The sequence below is a fragment of the Equus przewalskii genome, chromosome 1 (assembly GCF_037783145.1).
Source record: "Equus przewalskii isolate Varuska chromosome 1, EquPr2, whole genome shotgun sequence".
In the NCBI taxonomy this organism is placed as follows: Eukaryota; Metazoa; Chordata; class Mammalia; order Perissodactyla; family Equidae; genus Equus; species Equus przewalskii.
This window is the reverse complement of record NC_091831.1, coordinates 90,008,286-90,034,502: the sequence shown is the minus strand read 5'-3', so window position 1 is coordinate 90,034,502 and position 26,217 is coordinate 90,008,286. Positions and strand designations below refer to the sequence as shown.

At 41.6% G+C, this 26,217-nt stretch overlaps 1 long non-coding RNA gene across 1 annotated transcript; it reads right to left on the bottom strand.

Moving 5' to 3' along the window:
* Window positions 1–11,655: 11,655 nt before the first annotated feature.
* On the bottom strand, window positions 11,656–23,458 carry LOC139075530 (uncharacterized). Its single transcript, XR_011526109.1, has 2 exons — window positions 23,176–23,458; window positions 11,656–13,815 (listed from the first exon to the last, which is right to left on the bottom strand). It is a non-coding gene; the product is annotated as an uncharacterized lncRNA (long non-coding RNA).
* Window positions 23,459–26,217: the final 2,759 nt, after the last annotated feature.

Below are 26,217 nucleotides of genomic sequence, written 5' to 3'. Positions count from 1 at the left end.
CAATGCAGCGGGTTCCGCTAACGCACGCGCAGGTTGCTGACATCTTACGGAGACGGGCTCTAAAGAGGGCAATTATGTGTCGCCCCACGCTGCACAGGGAGCTGGCGCTTTTTTCCCCTTTCGCGAGAGCATCGCTTCACAAACCTTGACCTCGACAGAGACTGAATGAGACAACGCACAGGCCAACATCGACTTTGAAATATCTGGCAGGACACAGGGCTGAAAGCGTCTATCAATAATTCATCTAAGGTTACGGGCAGAACAGGATCCCCACTGGTTTTAAAGCCGTTAATTGGTTGTTAGACTGCATTGTCACGATGGATGTGAAAAACACGTCTGAAGTGTAAAAAGACACAGATAATAAAGGCAGCTCTCTCTCTCTCTGTTTTTTTTTTTTTTTTTTTTTTTTTTGCACAACTGGTGTGACTTCTTTGCAGGCAGGAGAAAAGCCTAGGTCAAAAGGGACTGAAAATTGAGGCTTGACTTCTATGCGTCTCTGGACTTTTTCTCTGAGAACTGAAAAAAGATGGCAAGTCTTTCTCAAATCATTGCCCTTTCTCCCCAACGAGACACAATTTTTTTCTCGAATGTTAGTTTCCTGATGGCTGCTTCATCGTTTTGTGATGAATACTGTTTTCAGACATGTTATTAAAAGTATGTATTTTAAAGATGAAAAGGAACTTGTAGGCTCAAAGTTAATTTGCCAAAAAAAAATATAAATAAATAAATTTGCTAAAAATCACCAGAAACTAAGACAGATTTCTTCAACAGAGTCTCGGACAGTTTGTGGTGAATATTTGGATATTAGAGCAGAGGTTGAGCCCCTAGAGGGACGAGGGAGGGACCATACGGGGACGACAGGGGACGGGGGGATGTGGCAGGGGCTGGACTTAGTGATTTGGGAAAATAGTGATGAAGTGAGTTGGTTGTTCTGTAAATTGTTTTTTAATTAATTAATTTTTTTTGAGGAAGATTAGCCCTGGGCTAACATCTGCTGCCAATCCTCCTCTTTTTGCAGAGGAAGACTGGCCCTGAGCTAACATCCGTGCCCATCCTCCTCTACTTTACATGTGGGACGCCTACCACAGCATGGCTTGACAAGTGGTGCCATGTCCACACCCGGGATCCGAACCAGCCAACCCTGGGCCGCCAAAGCAGAACGTGGGAACTTAACTGCTGCACCACCAGTAAAAATGTATTTTTGATCAATTGACTTGCAGAGAATTGATTCTGGTGCATTGGCCAGCATCCAGCATTGGCCATCAGCAGGTGGCTCCTTCCCTGGGCACCGGACATTACAGTGAAAGGATTATAGGAGAAATCTTTGAAGCCTCCCCTCATTTTGAAATGTTTTCGTTCTGTCACTTGTCTTTCTAAGTGGCCACAAGCGCACCAGGAAAACCACGTTTCCTCTCTGAGTGGGGAACAGTGTGGGGAACAAAGCTTCTTACCTGTCAGGCAGAGCTTCCCGCTTCGTGCTTTTAGCATTTTACATCTCATTTTGTAGTGTACGGAGCCCTTTCGGGGGCATTCGATTCTCCTGACAACCCAGACAGGAAGGAGCACAATTGTTTGAAATCTGCATTGTTCAAATGAGAAAAATCAGACCCAGAAAGTTCAAGTGAACCTAAAGATGACACCAACAGACACTTACAGACTTTCCGGAGAGATTTTTATCTTGGTTGAGTTCCGGGACCTCACCTGATCCTGACGACCAGGGAGCGATTGCAAAGTGTCCGTCAGTCCATGAAATGCTTTCCTGGGTCAAAAAAATAATAATGGAGCATCAGGTGATGACCCATTCTTCTTGAAAGACGGTGAAATAACCCTTCCAAGGCTTTCCTCTTCCCGCTGGATTCCTCAATTTAGGAGCTCTCTTTCTTTCTTGCTTTTTTTCCAGATAAATATTCTTAGCCCTCTTTTATTTCTCCACCAGTTTTATTGAAGTATGATCAACAAACAAATACCATATATATTTAAGGTGTACAAGTGATGTTTTGATGTAGAGATACATTGTGACATGATTATCAAAGTCAAAATGATTAATGCATCCGACACCTCATATGGTTGTCTTCTTCTTTGTGTGTTTGTGGTGAGAACACTTAAGATTTACTCTCTCAGCAGATTTCTAGAATACAATAGAATATTATTACCTATAGTCACCACGCTGTACCTTAGATCCCCAAGACTTACTCATCTTAGAAGCAGAAGTTAGTACCCTCTGACCAACATCTCTCCATTTCCTCCACCCCCTGCCCCTGGTAACCACTGTTCTGCTCCATTTTTGTGAGTTCAGTTTTTAAGATTCTACTTATAAGCAAGAGCACACAGTGTTTGTCTTTCTGTGGCTGGCTGGTTTCACTTTTGCATAATGTCCTGCAGGTTCATCCATGTTGTCACAAGTAATAGGATTTCCTTCTTTTTTAAGACTGAATGACACTACATTGCACTTATAGGCCACAATTTCTTTATCAGTTCATCTGACAGTGGACACTTAGGTTGTTTTCATGTCTTGGTTACTGTGAATAATCCCCAGTGATCATGGGGTGAGAAGCTCCTTTATTCTTTCTCTTCCCAATAGTATGTGACTAGGGACACCAGTGCATAGGGATATTAATGCTAATTATTGGAGTGGGCATACTATAAATGCCTTTCTGAAAATAAAGGACATTATATCTTTCCAGTGTACACGTGTCATCACTGTTTAAAATTTGAACATTACAACAGTAGCAGAAGTACTTATCAAGAGTGAGTGATGCATACAATGCAACTGTGTACCTGCCGTTTACAGCTGCCTGAAACACACCTGGAACAGGACAGGAAATGGCAACACAGGCACGGATGTGAGACTGTTGCTGGAATCTTCTCCCCGTGTGATTCTACTTTCCCTGTTGCCACTGCAGAATCTGAGGCTCAGGTGATCAGGGCTGTGAAAACGGACCTTCAAAGTCCAAAACATGCAACACAGGAGCCTTCGAACTTTTTGTAATCACTGCATTTGCTTCATTTCTCCATCACTGTGGCTGTTTGTGGCAGGAGAGCTTTCCAAACCAAATTCTAAGAATTGTATTAAATATACTTAGAATTTGCCTATATACCTGAGTTCTCGCTCCATTCCTCTGGATATGAGATGTCCCAGAAGGGAGTCTACTCCCGAATCCAGTGATTTGCAAAACTATACTTTGTATTGCCTCCTTTTTTCATATTGGTCAACTCCCTAATTATTATTATGACTTCAGTTACAAATACAGGAGTGTGTCTGAGCACGCAATTAAAACAGAGACCTCTGACATAACAGCTCAATTCTACTTACAGAGGGAAAACAGAGGCCCAGAGAATTTAATAGATTACCCGAGGTCACGGCTTGTAAGCAACAAATTCTCAAAAGGTCTCACTATTATGTTATTCCTACCATACAAGTTGTTCCTCCAGGCTCCGTGAGCCTCACTTACAGCACAAAGGATATCATCTGCACTCACAGTAGCCAGCCAGTCCCCTCCATGGGAATATAACATATTTAAATGACCTCTTGGATGTGTGTATGTGCACGTGTGTATACAAATTGTCTTCCAAATTCACGACTCCATCAAGGCAACCTTTGAACTTCACAGAACTGCAAGCAGCTTTTCTTAGCCATTTTCTGTGCAAGTAACACGATTGAAACAATTCGTCCTTTGTGTTTGTTTCCGAGAAACAATGTAAAATATAACGTGACCTCAGATCCCTTCCAGATCTATGAGGATCTAGGATTTAAAGTTTCTCATGAAGAAGGTTTGGGACGGAAGGGTGGGCCAGGCAGGGAGACCCCAGGCACTTAAGCGGAGGGCGCACATCTCTCTTTAGAAAGAGTCTCCAGTAGAGAGATGGACGGTCTCGCCTTAACTCAGCCGTGGATTGCTGTGGGCTCATTCAGCAAAGAGCGCTTTCCCACCCACTGTGCGCTTCCGACATGAAAATACAACTCTTAACAAGAACAACAAGGCATAAATATTAACGAGGCCTAGCACGAAACTATGTTTAAGAGGGTATTATCCAAGCAAAGTCAGGTACCAGCATATACAAACTACCCTTTCACGTGAAAAATTTTAAGGCTTTTCAGAGGAAACCCGCTGGCTCCTCTACGTGTCTGATACCCAGGAGGTTAACCTGCTGGAGCTCGACCACAGGTCGTCCTGATGGAGCCAGACCTCTGCGGGGGCCCTTGGGCCCTGGCTCCAAGCTCCGATACAACAGAATTGGGCAAAGGAAATAGGCCAGGCAGAAAGAAAGTTTTTCTGATTGGAAAAATAATAATAAATGATTTTTTTGCAGAGTCAAGAGATTTTTATGCTCACAGGTGTTTATAATTTTCTTTTCTATCTTCAGAAAACTGAGTAGAAGAGACCCGCCCTGGGGAACAAGAAGGCATTTTCTCTGTTCCAAAATGAGCAGGGAGGTTAAGGAAGCCAGTGGCCAATCTGAGGGCAGAAATCGTTACTGTGTAAACAACAGGGAAAGGCAGGCATGAGGCACGAGGGGCTGGAACCTCTTCTGCATACATTAAAAAGCCTCCTAAAGAATCAACAAAACCAAAAGAAAAGTTTTGCAAAATAATGGCACCACTCTGTTAATATGACTGTTCACTTTTTTGTTTCCTGATATTTTCTTTCCATTAAAAATTTACTTTCACATTGTAAGTCTTCTTAGCGTCTGTATGTGTTTTATTCTGGATCTTTCCTTAAATTTTAATATAAACATTCACCTCTGCCCCACTATGAATTTTTAAAAATTGCTTCATACAGGCCTTTGAGGACCAAATTGATCCAAAGTAGCCGAACAGAGTAAAACTGAGATTAAGAAAGCTTTGTTCTTATCTGACATCTCGTTCTAGGTGACGTAAATTTTATTTTCTGCAGAAGACTGTTTGTTGGGTTCTTAATTTCTAGTCATATATTTATCAAATTTTATCATCGCACAGGCAACAAATTTTGTTTAAAGAAATGCAATGAATTAATACAATGAGTTAATAAATGTACTAATTCCATTACTAAAGTGTCACTAGCACTAACATTTTAGTGTATCCCCTTCTATTTTTGGTTCCATGTGCATATTATGTGTATATGCTACACACACACACACCCCCACACAAACTACATAACCACAAATGTATATAACATACCAATTATGTCATCCCATTCATTGTTTTGAATCAGCTTTTTTACATCTAGAAATATGTCGCGGCCCTCCTCCTTCTACGTGTTCTTCCCTCTGTCACTATGTGGGTCTCCCATTGTTTAGACAAGCAGTTGCCCATTGTTAGATTTTGGGGTTTTCCTCCAGTTTTACTTTTATAAATAATTGAGTTATGATTCGTTTTGTCTCTACGTGTTTAAAAATAGCTCTGGTTATTTTCTTAGGGTAAATGACTGGATCAAAGGGTACAAACCTTTTAAGGTTTTTGATTAATGTTCCCCAAATGCCTTCCAGGTTGGCTTATAAAAGTCTCTAGGTGTCTTCTGCCAGCAGAGTCACAGTGCCCTTTTTTTGCATGCCAATCTCGGATGTTCACAGAAATAGAACAAAGAATCCTAAAATTTATATGGAACAACCAAAGACCCCGAATAGTCAAAGGAATCCTGAGAAAAAAGAACAAAGCTGGAGGCATCACACTCCCTGATTTCAAAATACACTACAAAGCTATAGTAACCAAAACAGCATGGTACTGGCACAAAAACAGACAGACAGATCAATGGAACAGAATCGAGAGCCCAGAAATAAACCCCCACATGTATGAACAGCTAATTTTCGACAAGGGAGCCGAGAGCACACGACGGAGAAAGGAGAGTCTCTTCAATAAATGGTGTTGGGAAAACTGGACAGCCAAGTGCGAAAGAGTGAAAGTAGACGATCATCTTACACCAAACACAAAAATTAACTCAAAATGGATTAAAGACTTGAATGTAAGACCTGAAGCCATAAAACTCCTAGAAGAAAACATAGGCAGTATGCTCTTTGACATCGGTCTTAGCAGCATATTTTCAAAATACCACGTCTGACCAGGCAAGGGAAACAAAAGAAAAAAATGAACAAATGGGACTACATCAAACTAAAAAGCTTCTGCACAGCAAAGGAAACCATCAACAAAACGAAAAGACAACCTAACAATTGGCAGAAGATACTTGCAAACCATATATCAGATAAAGGGTTACTATCCAAAATATACAAAGAACCCATACAGCTCAACAACAAAAAAACCAACAACACAACTAAAAAATGGACAAAAGATCTGAACAGAGATTTCTCCAAATAAGGTACACGGATGGCCAACAGGCATATGAAAAGATGCTCAACATCACTGGCTATCAGGGAAATGCAAATCAAAACTACAATGAGATATCACCTCACTCCTGTCAGAATGGCTATAATTAACAAGACAGGAAACAACAAATGTCGGAGAGGGTGGGGAGAGAAGGGAACCCTGGAATACTGCTGGTGGGAGTGCAAACTGGTGCAGCCACTATGGAAAGCAGTATGGAGAGTCCTCAGAAAATTAAGAATAGATCTACCATATGATCCAGCTATCCCACCACTGGGTACCTATCCAAAGAACTTGAAAACGCAAAGGCATAAAGATACTTGCACCCCTATGTTCATTGCAGCATTATTCACAATAGCCAAGACTTGGAAGCAACCTAGGTGCCCATCAAGGGCCGAATGGATAAAGAAGATGTGGTATTTATACACTATGGAATACTACTCAGCCATAAGAAATGATGAAATCCAGCCATTTGTGACAACACGGATGGACCTTAAGGGTACTATGCTAAATGAAAGAAGTCAGAGGGAGAAAGTCAAATACCGTATGATCTCACTCATAGAAGATAAAAACAACGACAAACAAACACCTAGAGGCTGGATTAGTGGTTACCAGAGGGGAAGGGGGAGGGAGGAGGGCGAAAGGGTGATTAGGCACATGTGTGGTGATGGATTGTAATTGGTCTTCGAGTGGTGAACATGTTGTAGTCTACACCGAAATTGAAACATATAATGATGTACATCTGATATTTATATAATGTTATAAGCCAGTGTTACCACAATAAAAAAGGAAAAAATCCAAAAAATAAAATAAAACCTGTGATGATCGCAAAGACAAAGGAAATATTCTGTATTTTAAAATTGTGAATACTTGAGAGATTAAAACATTATATGATGTGCTCGCTGGCCCCTGCCTTTCCCTCATCTCCTCTTTCTTTTCCCATAGTGCCTAGATTCCTTTTGGCACTTCCACACTATTTTAGATACTAATATTTTATGGTGTAAACGTAGTGGGCTGAATGGGGGTGCCCAGAAAGATATGTCCAAGTCTTAGTCCCTGGAACCTGTGAATATTACCTTATTTGTAAAAGAGTAAATATTACCTTATATGGACAAAAAAGCGATTAAGTTAAGGGTTTTGAGAGGAGAAGCTCATCCTGCATTATCCCAGAGGGTCATAAATCCAATGACAAGTGTCCTTACCAGAGGGATGCAGTGGCAGGTTGGACAGACACACACTGGAGAGAGGAAGGCAGAGGAGAGTGACACGCCCACCATTCCAGGAAGCTGGAGACAGAACGGCCTCTCTCCTGGAGCCCTGGCGGGAGCACAGCCCGGCCAGATTTCAGACGTCTGGCCTCCAGAGCTGCGAGACGACAAACGTCTGTGATTTCAAGCCATGACGTTGGTGATCTGTTGCATCACCCCTAAGAAAGCAACGCAGTGGACTCATATCTAGACCTGAAAACGTCCATCCCTTCTTCCCTGTTAGCATTTTCTCCAATCCAGAGTAATTTTAGGATCTTTTTGTCAAAGCGTGATGAAAAACAAAATCCCATTTTGGTGTTTCTTAGAATAATGCTAAACGTATAAAGTAAATTCGAGGCAATAGATTTCTTTGCAATCTGATCCTTACACACGGGAGCATAGTATGGCTTTTCAGACTTTCTTCTTTTACGTCGCTTAATAAAGCTTTGAGTTTTTCCTCATGTGGGCTTTGTAGTTGAGTTTATTTTTAAGTTTTTTGGTAAGCACGTTACACATTGATGCAAATATAATTGAGGTGATTTTATTTTCGCCATTATGTGTTCTAAGTCAGTGCTGTCTAAAGAACTTCCTGGACGATGAGAATGTTCTGGATTTGACCTGCACCATGGTTTCCACTACCCTCATGTGGCTACTGAGCACCTGAAATGGGGTTAATGTCATTGAGGAACTGAGTTTTTTATTTTGTTTTAACTAGTGTAAATTTAAACAGCCACAACTCGCTAATGGCTACAATGTGGGAAAACACAGTTCTGATTATTTTTTTTAGTCTTCTTTTTTTAAGGAAGATTAGCCCTGAGCTAACATCCGCTGCCAATCCACCTTTTTTTTGCTGAGGAAGACTGGCCCTGAGCTAACATCCATGCCCATCTTCCTCTACTTTATATGTGGGACGCCTACCACAGCATGGCATGCCGAGCGGCGCCATGTCCGCACCCGGGATCTGAACCGGTGAACCCCGGGCTGCCACCCTGAGTGCTGGTCTGCAGGCCAGCAGGGCAGATGGAGAAATCCTGAGGAATGTGAGTCTTGTCTTCCAGGGGAATTGCGTCATCTGAGGCTTCATCATGGTCTTCAAGCAAGGAATGGGGAAGGGTGAAACAGTTCTTCAAACCAAAAAAGTTCCGGAGACTCTGGGTTTCAAGGTTCTAATGAGCACCTATTCAAAGGCCCCATCCCAGATCTCAGGGCCCCTCTCCTCCTCTCTCAGGGCCCTGTCTTTGCTGTTGGAGACTGCCCACAACTGAGAATCCACGTCCTTTAAAGTTCACCTCTCTTAAAACCTGGTCATGACCCCGTTCCTCAGTTTGGCCCCCACCTCCACTCCAGTGTAGGAAAAGAGAAGCTTCAAATGCGCTAACGAGGCCCTGAAGGAAAGTCCAGAGAACCTTTCACCCTTTGCTTTGAACTGATGGTGGACTGCACCACGCTCACCATCTTCTCTCTCTTCAGATCATCGCTGGTATTTGGCTGTAGCTGCCACATTTCATAGACATCGTAATTACTATTTCCCCTGCAGCCCTCAAATGCCACAGATATTGCTTCAGCTCTCTTTGGGTTCACGCAGCCTACTGAGAAAGTGATCTCAGAAGAAAATGAGGGAAGGAGGCAGAGTCAGGGAGGGAATAGGGCTAAACAAAGACGTGGTCTCAACTGGAGTCCAGCTTAAGCCTGAGCCTCAATTGTTCCAGAGGGCAAGTCTCCCATTAGGGCAAGGAAGCCTGCCTTGTGTAGCCTTCTGTCAGGCAGTCATTGGCTCCCAGCTACCTGAGAAGGAGAGCAAAGACCAGGGAAAGGAAATCCTGTTCTGCAGACTGTAATTTTCTGCAGCAGTTGTAGCTACGAGCTTGCAGGACTCAATGCAGCAACTGGGGGAATTGTGACTGTCCTGGCAAAGAAAATCTGGGGACCAAGAGTGTCCACTACTCTAACTTCTTTTATATTGACTATTGGGAATTGAATTCTATTCTGAGACTTATTATCTGTTAAGATCATCGTGTTTTCTTTTCTAATTTAAGCTGTCTATGCGATTTATTATATCAATAGTCATTGGTTGTTGTTGCTCTATATTCATTTTCTTGGTACCTGAAGTACTGCTGGACCACTCTATGTGACCTTACCCAGGATGGGTTGGTCGTCTTAAACTACTGTTAAATTCGATTCACAAATATTTTATTTAGATTTTTTTTCTGTTATATAAAGCTGCATAAAAACGAATACAAGTTGCTTTAAACGGCAGTGATAGTTTCTTTGCTCACAATTTTTCAGTTTGGGTAGGGGTAGCAGGGATGTCTCTGCTCCGTGTTGCATTTGCAGGGTTGGCACATCTAAGATAGCCTCTCCCCTAACACGTCCGGCGCCTCACCTCAGGTGGTGTGGAATCTCTCTTTCTCCCTGTGGCTTCTCCACCGGACCAGCTTGTGCATCCTCAGAGTGTGGCGGCTCAGTTCCAGGGAGGAGTGCTCCAAGAGACCAGGTCCCAATGTGCAAACGCATCTCATGCTCGTTTGCATCAGGCGTGCAAGTGTCCCACTGGCCAAAGCGGAGCATGCAGCCAAGCCCAGAGTCCATGTGGGACTGTAGAAGAGTGTGAAGGTCACGGAATGAGGGTCACTTGAGACCATCAAAGTGTGAGTTTGCTACATTCCACCCTAATGAGTCATGTCACTCCCACACACTCACCTCCTGGAACCTGTGGGGTCTTATCCTAATCCAGGGTCTTTGCGTCTAATTCAGTCCAGATGAGGACAAGGTTCCCTGAGTATGACTCATCTCAGTATAAAACCTGTGCGCTAAACAGGGACATTTTCTGCTCACCTGAAAACTCAACATGCAGTGACGAGGCAGGAACAGGAAACTGCAACAGGCATTCTCTCCACAAAGAGAAAAACGGGAGGCACAGAGTACCCCTCAGACACAGCGTTTCTGAAATCCAGCTGGCTTCATATTCCGGTTTCTTTTTAGGACTCAGTCATCTTCCCTGGGAGAGATTTCCCGGACTTGTAAGTCTTCTCCGTAACTTCTTGGGTCCTCCCTCTGGTTTCTCCTTCTTTTTCCATAAGAAAAGGACTGTTTTTGCTGCTGAGACATTTTTTCAGCCTGCTTTCTGCCCATTGTGAACATCTCTGTCCCTTTTAGTCCAAGCTGTCGATGCTTATGGTGGTACAATCCTCTTTAAAATAAAGAAAAATGTGGACTTCTTGTGAACGGAGTGGGGTTCGGTCCATTATCCAAATGTCATACCCACAAACCTCATCAAGACAGGCCCCTCCCTACTTTAGGCTACAAGTAAGGGAGCCATTGAACAACAGGCTTAACCATTTTGACGGCCCCAGAGGGCATATTCGGGCCTCTTTAAGGCACTCAGAAGCCCTTTTGTCCAGATGAGAGGGCCTCTGAAGAATTCATCTTAAATTTTTCTAAGGCCTCAGTGAAGCCCTAGAAACACATTTTCTACTTTGAGAGTCTTTTGTTAGGAGAGACAGGGCAAAGCGGAGAAAGCAAATAAAAACCCACGGCTGAGAACATGTAAACCATCAGGACTGAACCACAAAAGCATTCATTCAAAAATTACACTATTCTCTCCACGCTCTCGTCTTCCTTCTCCAACTCTCTCACCCTCAACGATTTGGGAAGACTGGGGCATTTTATTTTTGAATGCAACAAGTTCCGGATCCTTTTTATGCTTTTTAATAGTTTCTATTTGCTGGGATTTCCTATTTGCAGATTCATTATAAATATATTTTCTTTTATGTCCTCAAGAACAGTTATAATTCCTACTTTGAAATTTTCACCTGATCGTTCCGACAGCTGGCTCATCTCAGATTTAGTTTCACTCAATTGCCTTTTCTCTTGTATGTTCAACATTTTCCTGTTTTTTTGTATTTATAGTAATTTTACATAGGGTACTGAATATTGTGAATAATACGTTTTTGAGACTTGTATATTCTATTGCATTTTTCCAAAGAGCTTTGATGTTTTTTGCCTTGTTTGTTTTAGCAGGTATTTAATTTGTCTGGACTCAACCTCCAAACCCTTTCCCTCCTGGGTGGGAGGCAGTTAAGTAATTTTACAATTTATAGATCATTTTTATCATTTTATTCTCAGCTGGGCTATTTGGAATCAGCCTGCACACACACAGTTCAAAGTTTTTACAAAAAAAAAAATGTGATTCCTCTTTCCCGGCTCGTTCTTGTTGGGGCGTCTCTGATCTGCTATGATCACAGCCTGGTGCTTTCTGCCAGTGAAACTGGGAGTTTCTCTCTAAGGCAGTGGGTTTCCATCCAAGTTTTCCCAGCCCCACGTGGTGCTGACTGGGGTCAGCCCGGAGGCAGAGAGCAGCAGAAATGGAGACACCCGGGACCACTCCCCTCACCCGAGCATCCTCTCCTGCAGCTTCTCCCTGTTAGGTTAGGACTGACTCTCCAGCACCTGCAAGAAGTTGTTTTTAAAACGTCCTGAGTTTGCAGTTATTATCCGTAGGGCGTTTCATCCAACAGGAACCCTCTGCCATCACTGGAAAGGGAATCTCTGTTTCCTGAGTGGTAAAAATAGTTTACATGGAAAAATATCTAGTCCCCACACCGAGGTTGGGAGTGAGGTAGTTGGGGAAGGGAAGGGAAGGGAGAAATCAGAGAGAAGAGCACAATTTTTGAATAAACGTCTCAGTTTCTTTCTCAGTAATGAATGTAAACTTTCCTGTGCTTCAGTGTTTGATTCATGTGTTTTTAGTCACGGATTTTTGTCTAGATTTGTCCGCTGGTGAATGTTTCCTTGAGCGAATGATTTAACGTCTCTGAGCTCCACCTTCTCCATCTTCTAACGGAGTCCATCACGCCCCTGTGAGGAGGAGACTGAGAGCACAGCCTTCTGGAATGTTCATTTCTCCTTATCAACTCATTTTCGCAGGACTTATTCAAGAGTAAAGACTGCACTGTATTCATCTTTGAAGCCGCATATTTAGATCATTTTCGTGGCCACATAAATCTTCGCATAATTAATAGATAAATACACTTGCCTGCGAATGTGGAGAGTAAGACAAAATTTATAAATACGTTAAGCTACTGTTTCTAGGGAGGGATACTTTATTAGCCTGTTCACAATGAAATCTGTTATGTTGATATCCACGTTAATCAAGGTGAAATGACATCTGCTTAGTTTTAGGAGTAACTATTTAGAATCTGGACTTCTAAATTATGGTCTTTGTATATTCTCTAACACTATGCAAATTAATATAATTTTATGTACCTATTGAAAAATAGTGATATTAAAATGTGCAGCAGAAATACCTCGGTTGAAAATCAGGTTTCTTGGCTAGGGATTAAAAATATTTCCCCTGGAGCCATTCTGGGAAAGCATATAAGAGTCCGTGATCATTGCATAGTGTAATAGTATAACTAATAAAAGGTTTTGTAATTGTAGCTCTTTATGAACTAAGTGAGTTATATGAAATACTGTGGAGCACGTTTTCCCTGGGTGAATAAAGCTCTTTACGGAACTAAGGTCTCGACCAGGAGAAGGCCGTGCAGATCTCAGCTCGGACCCGCACGCTGTGGCAGCAGCTGCTTTCTTAGCTGTTGAAGGCGTGAATTTGCTTCCAGCGACAATACTTTTTGATGTTGTTTGTCTAAATAATTTAAATCTGATTCTGAGCCCTCACCAACCTGAATGTCAGGATGTTTATTAGTCAAAACTGGGGCTCCTTTCCTGGTTCCATTTCAGTGTGAAGCTAGTCCAGGCTGGGGTCTTGCTGTCGTGACAAACCCTGTCCCAATCCGCCCATTTGTGCAGCCATCACCTTGGCCATCCTGTTCCAACAAGACATACAGCAGTGCTGAGAATAAAGTACCTACTGTGCGTTGTGGCATGTGCCGGGCCCTGTGGGAGATTTTGCACAAACAGGGCACGATCCTTATCTTCGGTGAAGTCCAGGAAAACAAATCTCAGGGTCAAAAATGTACAATTTACAGCCTTTTGAACGTAGATGTTACTTTTAGCCTAGCTACAACCAGCATCAAACGGAAAGCTGGCTGTAAAAAGCAGAACCACAGAACATTTAGAAAAGAGTCACGAAATGGCAGAAAACTCCGTTCTCAGCAGAATGCTGCCAACAGGAGAAGCACTCCTTCCACAGATTCCCGAGCGGAGGAGGCGTGCCGAGAGCTTCCCGGGCCGTGGATAAAACATGAAACCAAGAACAGAGCAGATGAGGAAAGGTTTCTATTTTCTTTCTGATTTAGCCATAACTTGTGGTTTCTGTAAAAAAAAAAAAAAAACAGACTAAGCTCTTCTCGGGGCCATTAGAGGGCTGTGCAGCTATGTGCTTGCACTCACACTGTTTACTTGGGAACATCTGTGCCATGATCTTTGGTCATGCCTGTGGAATACATGAGGTCATCTCCTTGGATGTTTATATAGCTGAGCAATAATCAAAACCAACGCACCAGAGACGGATTCCCATCCCCAGATTTTTAAGCACTTTCTCTCTTTTCATATCACCTCTCAAATTCGCTTAACCCAGCAGCATGTGGGTTGTTGAATTAGCTAATGGGAATAATCTGTCCCCAGCCTTTGCCAGTCTTGCCTATTCTCTCTCATCACACACACACACATGCACAAGCACGCGCACATACACTTCAGGGCAGAAAAGAAAGATGAGCAATACAGACTTAGAAGAGTTTGAGTCTTGACTCTGTCATCAGCTATTTCTGGAGCCTCAGGCAGGTCCAGCCCACCACCTGTGACTAGGGTGAGCTCTCTTTGTTCCTCTTCTCTTTAAAAGGTTTCTTTGTCCTCCTCTCGTGTACCTGGCAAAGTCCGCGAGATCCTTCATGTGGTGGCCCACCTTACCAGAACCACCTTTCAAAATGCCACCCAAAGAATCCCATTTGCATCCCCCTGCACTCTTTGCCAGCCTTACAGTTGGACCTGCTCTTCCTCTCTTTGCTCCACGCCTCTTCCTCATGACCTTTCACCTGCCTGAAGGACATCACCTTCTCTGCCCCTCCTCCTTCTCCCTCTGCACCTCCAACACGTCCTCACAGATGTAGGGTTGCAGCTGCAGGTGACACAAAGGTAGCTGACAGCCCAGAACAGATACGATACTGGAGATGAGCAATCGTGGTTTTCTTTAAACCGGGAAAGACTATGCTCTCGGATGGCAGGGTTGGTGCATCATTTGACATCAGGAATTAGAAGGTTTCTTCTTGGTACCTGTAACCTTTTGACATCAAGTTCTTTCTACTTTCTTTTTTTTTTGTTTTTTTATTCAGCCATGTTGCTCAGGGTGTCTCGGCGGCAGTGGAATGGAGTGTGGCTTGTGTCCTGCCTCATTTGGACACTCCTGACACCAGAGTTCTCACCTAGTGGTCACTGTACTTCCTCTCCTGAGGGATTAGCCTCTCTACCAGTCTTTTTTTGGAAGCACGTGCCTGAGGGCAAATTACTCTTAAAAGACCCCTCTCTGCACCTATCCCCCTTTCTGCTCCACTCTTCCGAAAAGGCACTGATGGAAATAATCAAAGAAAACCCCAAATGCAGAAAAAACCCGTAGCAGCTTTGAGAATGGGAAGGGCGCCCACTGCGTGCCCTCACCTTTGAGGAGTCGCTGCTGTCGAGTCTGTCGCTGGGGTCACTGAAGGAGGCGGTCAAGAGCCGACTCACGCCTTCTCTTCCTCAGAAAGCAGCGTAGAGCGGAGCGACGAGAGCAGTATTTACCAGCAGCTCCAAATAAGAAGGAGGAGGAGTTACCCCCGAGGATGGTTCTGGTAAAAGATGGGGAGCAGCCACCTTGCCAGTAGGGGACCAACGACATTCATTGGTCGCTTCTGAAAGGACCAGCAGACCCTCATGAAGGAAAAAGACTGTGGGCGGCATGGCTTGTTAGCTGGTCCAGCTTCTCAATAACGGGAGGACAGCTCCCTAAAGAAATTGGACATGTTTCCACCCCCAGGGTGGCAGGAAGCTTGGCCAAGCCATGTGCTGGGAGTGGAGGACTGGAAAAGCAGATGAGGAAGGTGACCACATGCCTGGTAGGTTTGACGAACCCAAAGGAAGACAGTTGGAGAGATGGCACTTCCCACCTGGGCTGCTCTTGACTTCAACCTCCTTATTCTTTTAGTGCCAGGTGGCTGAAGGGCAATGCTGATTACACCGCCAGCCTCTGATCATAAGACTAAAGAGGAAAATTCCAACGGGAACCAGGTAAACTGCAAGGGGGCCCACCCAGACCTCTTTGAAGGACAAAGGAAACTGGGATGGGGCCAGGGCAAGCCCACAGCCTTCCCCGTAGCTTAGCATGCCGATTGGGGGCTGGATTTCAGCCCCAGGGGCCTCCTCGGCCGGGCGCCTTTGCGCAGGGCCTTCCTCTGCTGGGAATACCATCTTCTTCCTAAAATCAGCACACAGGGAAAAAAAAAAAAAAAAAAAAGCAAGACAAGCCTTACCAAAAATTCACTAGCGTGAAAATGGGAGACGAATATCACCCACGAGGCAGAAAATAACAGCACATCTTCACAAGAGAGTTCCCACAGGCAACTTTCTGCATTTTTATTATACAATTATTCACCATAAAAAAAGATTATTAGAAAATACCGATAAACTAAAAGAAAAACCATCTATGGCTCACCCATGAGACACAGCCCGTCACCTCTTCTACATTTATCAGTTGACAATCTGTTGTAAAAAAAGAGCTTTTCCCTCTCTTCCGTTTATTTATTTTTGTTTATCTATTTATTCGTTTCCTGACATATATCATCCTAGACCTTTGGTTGTTATTCTCTCCTCCGGGTCATAGAATCACTACTAGTTCGGGGTTTTGGTGCTTGCGTTATGCCGAGTGTGGCCAGAGGGAGCCCCTTCAGCCTGGCTTTCGGCCTCGCAGTCCTGGGAGCACGTCCTTACTCTTGGGTTAACTGGGACCTTTCCTAGCCCCAGCCCTGGAACGAAGCCCTTCCCCAAGGAGCCCTCCTGGAGCTTTTCCACGGACTCCTTCCCAGTCACATTTTCCTAGGAGTGCCTATGGGCTCCTGGCTCGACTTCAAAGAGGGTCCAGACGTTTCCTGGCTTGTCGGGTGAGCGGGTGGGCAGGTGCACCCCAGGACCCTCGAGATGGAAGGCGTCCTGAAGGAAGGTGATGCCAGTCATGAAGCACGTGAGCGGTGAGCACAAGGGATAGGCAACGGTGGCCCCAGGAGTTTGTCACGGACCTTCATCTTCTGGCCTTGGCTCCTTTGACTCCAGGCAGCACAGACTCTTGACCGTGTCTGGACACATTTTTGGTTGTCACAACTGGGAAGATGCTACTGGCATCTATTCTGTAGAGGCCAGGGATGCTGCTAAACATCCTACAACGCACAGGACAGACTCCGCACAATAAAAGTCACCCGGCCCAAAGTGTCAATAGTGCTAAGCTTGAGAACCCATGTTCCAGATGTATATATTCTCATTGATTTGGAAACACTGTTTACATATTAAGAACATTAATATATTTTGATCTATTATATAAGATGCAAAATCTTCCCAGTTTTTTGTCTTTCGCATTTAATTGTATTTTTAGACCTAAAAAAAATTTCATATATTCAAATTTATTAATTTTTAGGTTATTTCAGAAAACATTATTTCTATCATTGATATTATATTTTTGTCTAATCTAAAATTATACAAATATTCACCTATTCTTTTGATGCTTCTATGGTTTTATCTTTCATTTTTAGCCATCTGAAATTTATTTTGTGGTAAAGTAGAATGTAGGAATCTCACATTATTTTCTTCACAAATAGTTATCACCCTATTCCAGCAACGTATATTGAATAAACTCTATCCTTCCTCTGGTTTTTGAAATAGCAAAACTACTACATTCTAAACCTAAATATATACTTAGAGTTGTTTCTTGGATTTTATTTTCTCCTATTGGTCTGTATATTCTGGTGACAGCTCTGTTATACTTTTATTGTTGTAGATAATTGTGTCAGGGTCAAAGAAAAACCACATTGAGATTTGGATTAAGAAAATACTTTCTATGTTAATTTATGGAAAATTGATGTTTTTGCAATGAGGCTTTTTATCCAGAAATAGTCTATGTTTCTCCATTTATTCTTTTATGCCTCTTAGTTTAGTAGTTTTTTTCCCCAAGTGCATTGTGTACATTTCCTTTAAGTTTATTGCTAGATATTTCATATTTTTGGTGTTATTAAAATATCTCCCCTTTATATTCTAATAGCTCATGTTTTATGGGAAAGTTATTGCTTTTTTAAAACTTCATTTTGTAACCGGTTTTCTAAATTGCCACTGTTAGCAATTTTCAGTTGATTCTTTGTTTATTTTCCAGGAATCATGTCAAATTACTACTCTTGTGCCTTTTTCTTTCGTGTTATTGCTCTGGGGATCACCCTCACTATTAGGAGCTAAAATTGCTGTGAAGTCTTGACTCAAGTCCAAAAATTCAGAGATGAGACACGTCTGGAAACATCTCAAGAATATGTCCTGACTTGAAGGTGCCTGTCCTCATTATTTGCCATGTTTCCAGAGCACATTTTACAGTTGAGGTAAATTTGCACCTGTTGCAGAGCACAGAGATCTTAATTACACAATTCTGTGAGTCCTATATGCTCATGGAACCACCTCTCAAATCAAGATACAGAACGTTTCCATCACTCCAGAAAGTTCTCTCATTCACCTTCCCCGTCAGTCTTCATCCCCCACAAGCAACCACTGTCCTAAATTCTATCCGTGTAGACGAGCTTTGCCTGCCACGGAATTCCACATAAGCGGAATCACAGTCTGTCGTCTTCCGTGCACGGGTTTTTTTGTTCAACATAATGTTTTTGAGATTCAACCACATTCTTCCACATACTAGTAGTCCATTCTTATTTATTACCAAGCAGCGTTCCATTTTATAAATGTACCAAGTTTGTTTATCTATTCTTCTGCTGTTGGGTGTTTGGGTTGTTTCCGTTTTTTTACTACTATGAATACAGTTGCTAGGAATATTTCTGCACAAGGGTTTCTGTGAACATATGTTTTCATTTCCCTCGGGTAAATATCTAAGAGTAGAATTTCTGGGTCATAGGGTAGGTATATGTTTAACTTTATTTAAAAATCTCTGCTTTCCAAAGTCTTTATACCTATTTTCATACTTTTTATCTGCATATAATTTTAACCTTACAGAATAGTTGCAAAAAATAGTACAAAGAGTACTTGTGCACACTTTACACCAATTATTCACCTATAGTGTATATTTTACCCTGCTTACTTTTCCTTTTTTCAGTCTGCCTATCTATCGTTATCATATATGTGTATTATGTACATTAGTTAATTGGGCAGATCTGGGCTCTTTATCTCTGAATAGTTTAGTAATCCATCTAAAAATGGTCTCGTCCAGTGAGTGCGGTTCATTTATTTCAAGAATTCCCTCCACTTCAGTTTCTGCCTACTTTTTGTCATTATCCATTGTCTTCAAACAACTGTTTTCTAAAACATACTTTGTTCAGAGTTGATAACTGTTCTCTATGCGGAGGAGCGTTTGTCCAGAAAACCTGTCCCACCATTACAGGAACCAAAGTCTGCCTTTAATATGGTTGTAGAGGAAACCTTCTTGAAGTACAATAAAATCTTCTCCCAACAAAGTGCAGTTAAGATTCCTCCCCTTCATCATCCTCGTAGCACAGACCAGGTGACAACTAGCACAGGCGTTACCAAGTGACCTTAAAGTACACATATATACTTCCAATTCAGAGACGTTTGCATCCAGAAAGCTAATTTAATAATTTTTACTTCTTCTTGTGGGACCTCAGTGTTTTCTGACAATAGCATAAAAAAGGTCTCTCATTGAATCTAGGGTCTCTCAACATCTTAGCACCATTGTTATTTCTAGAACAACGTGAAATAGTACTGATTACAGTGGACACTCTCTTTTGAACACGCTTCATAATATACAATCACGGAATAAAATCATGGAATAAAACCTACTTGGTCATCAAAACCTAGCTCTTCATCATGTATTATTGTTTTAATTTAGTGTTTGAGTCCAAATAATGTTCTACCTAAAGGTCATGTGTTTACTTCCATAAATTAACCTGATCTGTGGTTTTTTCCTCGACTTACCTTTGTCAAATTTCTCTAGGAGAGTAGCGTTAGCTTCAGAAATGAAGATGCTAACTTATTTTAGTATTCTCTGCAGGTTCAGAGAGCAGAGAAATCATTCATTCTTTGAGGATGTGAAACAGTGCACCTGTGAAACTCTTTGCATCTGGCTTCTTTTTATTGAAGAGTCACTTCTATGATGAGTTTTTCAAATTTTCAAGGTTATCGGTCTACTCAGGTGGTTTTCTTCCTCATAAATAAATTTCAGTCCATGATAATTTCCCAGAAGATTATGTGCTTAACTAAAATCATCAAATTTATTAGCATACATTTCCATACAATAGCTTCTTACAATTTTGTAATCCCATCTGACTCCATGATCATAGCCACTGGAGTAATGTTGCCTTTCTGTGTTTGCTTTTTAATTTTTTGTTAGAACCAAGAATTTAGAATAGTCGCATTCCAATTCTTCAATTCATTTTTGTTTGTTTGTTTTAGCTCTTTTTTTTCCTCAAAGATCCAGCTCTTGTATGTTGACACTCTAAAGTGGTTTCCCAATTCATTAAAATCTATAGTGCTATTAATTCCTTCCTACTTTTTTCCATACGTTTATTTAATTACATATGTTCTCTGACTTCTTGTACTAAGTACTCATTTCAATTATTTTAATTCCTTTTTATTTCATAATAAATATAGTAAACGCTCAAAGTTTTCAATGACTTCAGCTGTGGCGTATGTTTTGATTCAGTCATGCGGCTATTGTTATTTCCAAAGCAGCTCTATTCATACATTATAGACCCTATTAAATCATTATAAAAATGTTGCGGTGAAAATTATTAACACGAATAGATACTAAAGATATTTTTTAAGTAAAAATACTGGGTTATAATCTGGCATCTACAGAATCATCCTATTTTTACTCATATGTTTATTAGTTCAAAAAGTATTTATAAGTTTCCACTGTGTGGTAAACCTGTTGTAAAAAGTTTTTTGTGAGTAGATATACATATAGATATAAATCTGAAATATATATATATATATATCAATTGATGGAAAATTATGTTAAAAGTATTTACAGATAATTAAATAGATATGCATAGAGGAAATCTGGGGAAAAACTTAGCCCAGAGCTCACTATGTGCATATGGTAGAATCATTATTATCGCTTTAAATACTTCTCTTCTTGGTTATCTCTATCTGTTAATTATCTACAATTAACAGATATTACATTTTTAAATATTGTTCTTGATCTTTTGAATGTGGCTCCTCTTTGACTCAGTATTTATGTTTCTAGGAATTTTGCCTGGGCAAATAATTCAGGATGTAGCAAAAATTTAGGAATAAGGTTGTTTAATGCAAAATTATAAGTAAATTAAAACTGTGCAAAAAATCTCTATGTGCAAAAATAGGCATTGGATAAAATGAATTCTGGGGTGTCCTACGGTGTGTTACATACCCAATAACATTGCGTTACAAAATACACTTGTGTGTAATGATGCCTTTTCGTAACAGGACATACTCTTAAATGAAGGAAGCTGTTAGCAAGTGTGATACGTAAAACCGTTATCCTTAAAAATCAAACAGAGGGGCCAGCCCTATGGCCTAGTGGTTAAGGTTGGTGCACTCTGCTTCAGTTGCCCAGGTTGGGATCCCAGGTGTGGACCTACACAACCTGTCGACAGCCATGCTGAGGTGGCTGCCCACATACAAAATAGAGGAAGATGGGCACAGATATTAGGTCAGGGCGAGTCTTCCTCAGCAAAAAAAAAAAAAAAAAGAAAGAAAAAGAAAAGAAAAATCAAACATATAATTAGATACTCATAAAAACATTCGGAAGTTACACAATATAATTTCAAGTGTTTATCTCTAAAGTATAATATCATGGGTTGTTTTTATTCCTTTATTAATGCTTACCTTTCATTTCTCCAATAAACTTGGATTCCTTGTATTATTTTTTAAAAGATAAAGAAGTGGGAGCAAAACTTATGGGTGGGTGGTAACTGACTTTTGAAAGCATGTTTCTCATTTAATCTGTTTGGGAAAATTTTTTTTTAAATTTTTCTGGAGGCCCTAGTAAAATTTAGGTAAAATAGCAATAATTAAAATGGTGAAGGAAAAACTCTCCAAGGAATTTTTATTATGAGTTTCCAAAAATAAAGAGTGTGTATGAGACTTTTCTTATTGATTGATGAGGAAAGTTTCAACAGACCAGACAACAGAAACTAATATTATCAAGGGGCTGGCCCCGTGGCTGAGTGGTTAAGTGCGCGCGCTCTGCTTTGGCGGCCCAGGGTTTGGATCCTGGGCGCAGACATGGCACCACTCATCAGGCCACGCTGAGGCTGCGTCCCACATGCCACAACTAGAAGGACCCACAACTAGAAAAATATACAACTATGTACTGGGGGAGCTTTGGGAAGGAAAAAAAACAGGAAAAAACAAAAGAAGATTGGCAACAGTTGTTAGCTCAGGTGCCAATCTTTAAAAAAAAAAAACAGAAAAGAAACTAACACTATCAGTGAATGAGAAATGCTCCCTCATTTAATTCAGGACGGAACCCCTGCTGTCTTGCTACCGACTAACCCGCAGACTCGGACCCCATCTACTTCTCCTTAGCGTCACACCTTCATGCAGAGCGGAAACACACCACCACTGACAGGGGAGCAAGAGTAACGAATGGGTCTAAACCTAAACCCATAGTGATGAGAATTGCGGTTTTGGCAAAGTTGTAAAATTCTGGTGAGCAAAAACTACCCAGAGCTTCCAAATTGTTAATTATCTCAGAAAGTTCTTTGGCAAAATATATCAAATATTTGTATCATTTGAAATAATATCTATTCAAACAAACTGATATATAATTAATATATTTGAGCTAAAAAATTCACTGTACCATTTACGAAAGGGAAGAATCAGAAATAACCTAAAAATTTCATCAATGGGATAAGAATTGATTAAATTACGTATGTCTGCTCCATGGATTATTAACTAGCTTTAAATGCAACGTGAGACAGAGTTTATAATAACAGGCAAATGCCAAAAATATAATGTTAAAAGAGAAAACTAGGTACATAATTTTTGGATAATATGATGACCAAATGAAAAATGCAAAAAAAAAGACTGCATAGAAATAATGCTAGAAGGTAACGGAACAACATATTGACTGGTTTCTGTGGGTTGTATAGATACAAATGATTTCTTGTTTTCTGTAAAATTTGTTGTCTTTTTCAAATTTTTCATAATGAACATGTACTATTTTATAAAAAGCAAGATAATAAAATTTACATTATAAAGACGTTTCTGGAAAGTTGGAGGTTTTATTATGAGTTTCAGAGAGACATCATCTTTGCATAAAATGGTGGAATTGCTGGAAATTTGATCTACCGTTTTTTATTTTATTTTATAATTTCTCATTAGCCAAACGTTTACTCCACTTAATTTTCAAATTTCTGCCCTAAAGCCTTTCTGGGTGAGGGTGGGGTTTAAATAAATAAATAGTAATTACAGAATGGCACAAAGTTTCTAAGTCTTCCTCACCTTTGCACTTTGCGTGTGTGATGACTTGACGGTGCCCAACCTCGACGGCCTTCAGAAGCAGGTCTCCCCATGGTCCTCTGCTGGTCACACTCCCGGGCCAGTCCCAGAGAAGGGGCTTTGCTGAAAGGTCACTTGTTTTCTGATCTTACTTTTAGGTGGCTATTTTCCCTAAATACGCCGCCCATGCTGTCTGACAAGCGGCGAGTCGTATGGTGAGACAGAACGGCATGGGGACAGTGAACTCAGCCTTGGGGTAGGAAGGCCCGGTTCTCGTCCCTGCTCTGCAACCTTCCAGCCCCGTGACTTCGAGCTGGTTCACACCCTAGTTGCTAAAACAGAGAGAATAACAGCAACAATAATCCTTATTCACAGTGTGCTTGTGGGAATTAAATGAGGCAGCGCATGCAACAGTGAATGTTCAATCAGTAGTAATTACTAACGTATCCCGTTTTAGTAACTTAGTAAGAACCTTAATAATTCTCAAGGCTAGTTTGTATCTTAAAAGGCACCGCTACTTCTGAATAAAAGCTCCTTCCTTGGATTCATGGCCTTCATATTTTCATCCGGTTGTTTGTACTTCTTGTTGATTCTGCTCATCTCGGGAACTCTACCAAATTTGGGGAGACTGGTTTTGACTTTGAAATGGCTAGTCTTGACATTCGACATCTTTGTAAGTCAAGGTTTATTTGCTCATAAATTTATTGTGCTTTTTGGGTGTGTTTCCTCACTTAGAAAATGATAGTTGGTCTATGTGGATGCTTGTGTCTCTTCTACAACAGCGGTTCTCACACCTCGATGTGCACAGGAATCACGACGACAAAATGCAGATTCTGATTCAGTAGGAACAGGGTCAGCCCTGAGACACGGCGTTTCTAACAAGCTCCCGTTGGCGCCAGCGATGCTGACCTGTGGACCACACTTTAAGTATCAGGGACCTATAATACTGCCCTCGATTCATCCATTTAACTGCTCGCCTGTAATGATCCTCCTAACGCTACAAATATTACCTTAAGCAAGATGCTCAGCCTCTCTCAGCCTCGTTTAACTAAAATGGAAAGTTAAGATGGCACCTATCTTCTAAGAACGTCGAAAGGCTGATGCATTTTAATGTCTGGCAACACCACCAGCTCACTGAGGTGCTCAGTCTATGCTGCTTCTCTTTCTATCCCTACTACAGGCTGGGATGGCACCTTGTCTTAGCCTGTTAAGCGTGACCTTCACCTTATGCAATGGTGTAGACCGTTAGATCTTTGGGATTAACAGAAGGTATATAGGACATTTCTGAACGGTGGAAACAAAGATGACAATAACAGCTCACATTTGTTGAATAATGACTTTGAACCAGGTTTGTCTGACTCAAGTTCCCTCCCTCTTAACCATGGCTTCTCTTAGCTCATTTTTTAAAAAAACATGTTTTGCTATCAGATCGTTCGAAGAAGAGGCCTTCTTCACGGCTGGGCTGCATCTCACAGCTGGATCCCTGCCCTCGACAGACATGAGGACCATCCATCCACTTTCATCTTGAAAGGAAAAGCTTTGCATCCAACAACATTAAGAACAACGTAGACGTTGATGGTTTCTGAACGCCCCCTTAGAGTTAATCCATAGTTTGTAGCCGTGACAGGACACCTTCATAGTCACAAGCAACATTTAGAGGAAAAGAAATTTCCTCCACTAAGCAAAGCTGATGCAGCATCATAAGCTTGGGGCACGGGGGAAAAATGAGAAGTGACTGACTTCCTTTTGTGGGTATAATCTTACTGACTTCACAAGGCTGCTACGAAGACTAAATGAGATAAGGCGAGCTACTGTTAGTCCTATAAAAACAAACGTATTCTTTCCACGTAGATTGGCTGTGGCATGACTTACTTCCATGTTGAAGTGTATTTGATACGGTCTAGTTTTGAAAGCACTACGAACAAGTAGGAATACGATGGGATTAAAGACAGATTTGCATTTGGCCTTTTCCCACTGTGTTTCCTGGGAAAACTTGAATTCCACGTTTCTAGCCACAGAGTGATGACTTTAGCATATGGGGTTCTCCAGGTAGGAGGTGGCCTCTTGGGCTGAGAGGCAGCATTCTCATGGAAAATTAAAAACAAGTGCTTATTTTTAGCCGCGAGAATGCAGTCCCTCTTGTGCTTAAATATGCTTTACATTACCTCGAAGAGGGTTTATTGGCGCTGGGTCTGTTGCGTAACTGAGGAAACCATTGTGTGCTATAAAACCAAGCTAATGTGAAAACCAGTCCAGCAAGCAACAGGCTGATGGAAGAAACAGGTAGCAGAGGAGAGGAAAGCTCTTCTGGACGGTGCGCAGGAAACTGGAGAGGAACCGCCCAGTGCTGCGAGGTTAGAATAAAGGCATTGTTTAAACACTCAGGAGAAGGAATTCAGAGTCGGAGAAACCACGACCCTAACAGGGAGCGGAATTATCTGTCCTGTTTGAATGCAAGTTCTTCTTTCCTATTTGAAGTGGCTAAACGTCTTTGAGATCTCCTATTTTTGTTCTCTGTAGTGCCTTTCTTGGCACTGCAAATTCCCAAATTTCTAAACTGAGAGTGTGAAGAAACGCTCACCGGGGTTCTTCGAGGGTGGGTAGAAACAGGTATTTTAAAAGTAGGTTAACCACGGCTAAACCTTAATCAAGGACTCAAAGGAAAACAGGCTGAACTTGGGTGAGGATCGACGTCTTGACCTCCTGTGCCTCTGGGTCTCATAAATGCAGCTCCTAGAAATTTTATTTTACTCTCAATACAAAAGTATTACCAGTAAACATAATAATTAAAGTAGTCAATACTGAGTCACCTAGAGAGTTTGGGGGCAGGAAATTCTCAGCATATACGGCATGGATACCGCCCTCTTCCTGCTCTAATGGCTGCCTGCAATGATACGGCTCCCTTGGGAACTCTGCTCCTCAAATCTGGGGTCTAGACAAGCCGTCCCTCATTCAGAGAACTATCCCAGCTCGAGATGCTGCCCAGGTCTCTCCGGCCGCCTCCTTCTTTCCATGAAAAGCTCTCACCTTGTTACTCCACTTCCA